Here is a 3,471-nt window from a genome sequence, read left to right on the forward strand (position 1 = left end):
ATTCTGTCTCGTTTCTGACCTCAGATACGTCATGTCCCTATTCAGGATTCTTACATGCGAAATCAGGATGAATATATCTATCGGCCTCCATAGCATCGTGGTTAAGACAAACGAACATGATTCTTAGATGTTGCACTGTTATAAAATTAAAACAAAGTGCTGTATAAGTATAAGCCATGATGTTAGGGATTTGCACTGAGGAAAACTAACGCATGCATGTCGTGCAGAGTGCTTTCTGAGTGAAGACGTTTCTGAAAAGGCAGGAGGGACCGGCTGCCATTATTTAAGGCATGTGACACGAGAGAGTGCCAGAAGTGCCTTTTGCATCTCTGTCTCCTAAGTGCCTACCTGGTTTGAATGCCTAGAAGGTCAATTTGAGTGCAACGTCCAGCCTGCTGATAGGTGTTGATGTTGTTGTTGCTGAGAAGCTTGTATTTCCCCCATAGATTATTTGATATGCTCTTCTATAGAGTGTAAATGCCTAATGTTTCCCCAATTTTGGTGCTAATGTAATGAAAACAAAATTATGCCTTAACGATCCAGAGCCCTGGTTGATTCTCCAGCTGACTGCAATTGAATCTGTGGCCTCAAAATCCATCCTGAAGTCTCTCAATGGTAGAACATTCTAACCAGAGCACAGGGCTACAATGGACAGTGAGGGAGCCTCAAGTACAGGAGATCTTATTTTAATTCATATTTGACCTTTTTAACAAAGGAGACTGGAGTTATTTTCAGGTCTCAGATGCTAACAGGAGCAAGAATCTTCCTGGGGGAAGTGAACCTCAATGTTTTTTTCTAAAAAGTTATTAGCTTTTCGAATGACTAGCCTGCTCAGTCCCCCAACAATCGAGATAGTAGTCTGTCTATAAATAGCTGATCTCATTACATTCCTGTTTATTCTGTCTCTGTGGTTTTGGGCTTCATCTCTGCCTACTGTGCATAGATCCCTAGGCTCACAGGCAGCTTTGCATTTTTGTCCTCTGGCATAAAAAGAACATAGGGTGAAGGTGAAGAAGGATAAAGCTAATGATTCCCTCCAACATAGCACCCCCCATATTGCCTGTGCCAAGGGCCCCAAGGGACCCAAATAAATGACAATGTTGTCAAAATGTGATTGAATTATTAAAGAAGGTGAATGATCTAGGTAACTGATAAAACCGAAGAGAAATACACACCCGTATAGATGCATACTTGTATATGCCTATGTATGTGTGTATTAGGTACGTATAGGCCCATACATAGTCTGCCCCTATGAATATAAATACGTTAAAAATTTTAAGTAAAAAGCAAGGCAGATAATGAGTGCCATCTCATGGAGATACCTACCACTGCATTTTCCAAATTGTCTCTACTTCAAACTTTTAAAATGCTAAACCAATATTCCTGGAATAAAAATTCTCTTCCTCTCTTCCCAACTTGTTGATCAAAATGATAGCATGTACACTACATAAACAACGCGATGGTCCACTGTGCCAGGATACACCATAGAGAATGGTCTATGTTCATGGAAATGGATGTCGTGGTGAGTCAACAGAAAACCCATTCACTACAGATCCCAGCTCAGGCAAAAGCCTCAAAAGTTGTGACACTTAAAGATAATTATGGTAATGGATTCTAGGACTCCCAGTTTTTTATTGATGATACTGCCTGGTGACCAGTGGATGTCGTTGCCACCACGCCTGACAATGGAGTTCCCTCACTTGTTTATGCTCTGTCCATGCACAAAAGGCCAATCAATCCTAAAACAAACACTTTTTACTCCCTTTCAATAATCTGCCATCACAGTCTCAGAGCCCGTCTACACAGTGGTGGAGGCACCACTGGATCAATTGCCTGAGACACACACACAGGCAAATGTCTGTTCAAACTCTGTCGTATCTAGAAATGTCTAAGAAGGTGCACTTCTTCCTACTGCAAACCTGACCAGGGATACAGGTTCCCATTCTGTTGGAGGGGGTGGGGGAGGGGAATCTTTAGAGAAATAGATTTCTGCTAAAGGTTACAATGAAGTAATAGGAGCTCCTGACTCAGCATAGGGGAAGAAAGTCCACAAATGGGGAGTGGAAAAGGGTAACCACGTCAGGGTTTGTGACAATAAGTGAAAAAAGGGCACTGATCATAAGAGTAGCTCATGTGTATCATTTCATTGACTCATTAAACAAATTCTACGGAGTGATGGCCTGTGCACAGTCTGCACTAGGGTAATGGAAGAGACCAAACAGGCAAGAAGAGACAAAATTCTTTGCCCTCAAGGGGCTCATGTTGTAATAGAGAATACAGACAATAAACAAGTAAACTACATTGTTGAAGGACGATAAGGACTAAAGAGAAAAATAAAGCAGGTAAGGAGAAAGAGGGATCATGGAGGGAGAGAGTGTTGCAGTTTCATGTGAGGTGGCGAGGGAAAGCCTCATTGAGGACATGACATTGGAGTTAAAAGTGTAAGGACCAAGGAGAGCTAGCTTTGCAAATTTGTGGGGGCAGAAGAGAGAGTAGAACAAAAGCCCTGAGGCAGGCCTGTGCCTGGCACATCGAGAAACAGAGTTCTAAACACCGGGTGCTGGGTTAGGTTCTTTTTCATGTTTTATCTCATTATACCCTCTCCACGGGCTGTGAGGTTGAATCTGGTATAATCCCATTTCACAGAGGAGAAAGCCAGCACACCAGGCAGTTGCTCAATGCACCAAGACTAATGAGTGGTGGACTTGGGTGGGTGCCAGCTAACCCTACACTTGATGTGTTTTTTTTTTTATTTTTTTAATGTTTATTTATTTTTGAGAGAGACAGAGACAGAGCTTGAGCCGGGGAGGGGCAGAGAGAGAGGGAGACACAGAATCCGGAGCTGGCTCCAGGCTCTGAGCTGTCAGCACAGAGCCCGACACGGGGCTCGAACCCATGACCTGAGCCCAAGTCAGACGCCCAACCGACTGAGCCACCCGGGCGCCCCGCCCCTCCTACACTTGATGTTGTTACACACAAAGCCCGGTAGCTAATCAAATGAGTCTCTCTTGGAGGTTAGAGTGGCACTGCAGCAGACTCAGAAGGAAAGGGTCTGGTTAGGATTTTTTTTTTTTTTATCCAGGGATAAATATCCAAGGATTTTTTTTTTAATTTTGTAAAAAAAAAAAAAAAAAAAAATTGGTATTTTCCACACAGACTGTTTTTTTCATAAGTCTAGGTGTAGAATTTCAATGCCTGTTCATATCTGATTTTCCATGCTTTCATATTTAAATTAGACCTCATATAGAAACTCAAATACTGTAGCCGTACATGGACCCTTAGGTTCGATGAGCAACCCAGTAGTGCCCACCTGGATTCATGCAGAGTTCTCAAAAGGGAGAAATGAGCAAAATGAAGTAACCGTGCGCCCACGGTATGACAGAGAAATTGGCCCTTGTCCCACCATATGAGGTTGTTTGGGTTTTAGATTTATGTTCAACATAGCACAACAGCATATGCTCAGAGCAGAGA

At 42.8% G+C, this 3,471-nt stretch overlaps 1 non-coding gene across 1 annotated transcript; it reads right to left on the bottom strand.

Annotated features, from left to right (window-relative positions):
- Nucleotides 1-2,872: 2,872 nt before the first annotated feature.
- On the bottom strand, nt 2,873-2,942 carry TRNAP-UGG (transfer RNA proline (anticodon UGG)). Its single transcript has one exon. It is a non-coding gene; the product is annotated as a tRNA-Pro (tRNA).
- Nucleotides 2,943-3,471: the final 529 nt, after the last annotated feature.

Source organism: Acinonyx jubatus, chromosome B2 (genome assembly GCF_027475565.1).
Source record: "Acinonyx jubatus isolate Ajub_Pintada_27869175 chromosome B2, VMU_Ajub_asm_v1.0, whole genome shotgun sequence".
Lineage (NCBI taxonomy): Eukaryota > Metazoa > Chordata > Mammalia > Carnivora > Felidae > Acinonyx > Acinonyx jubatus.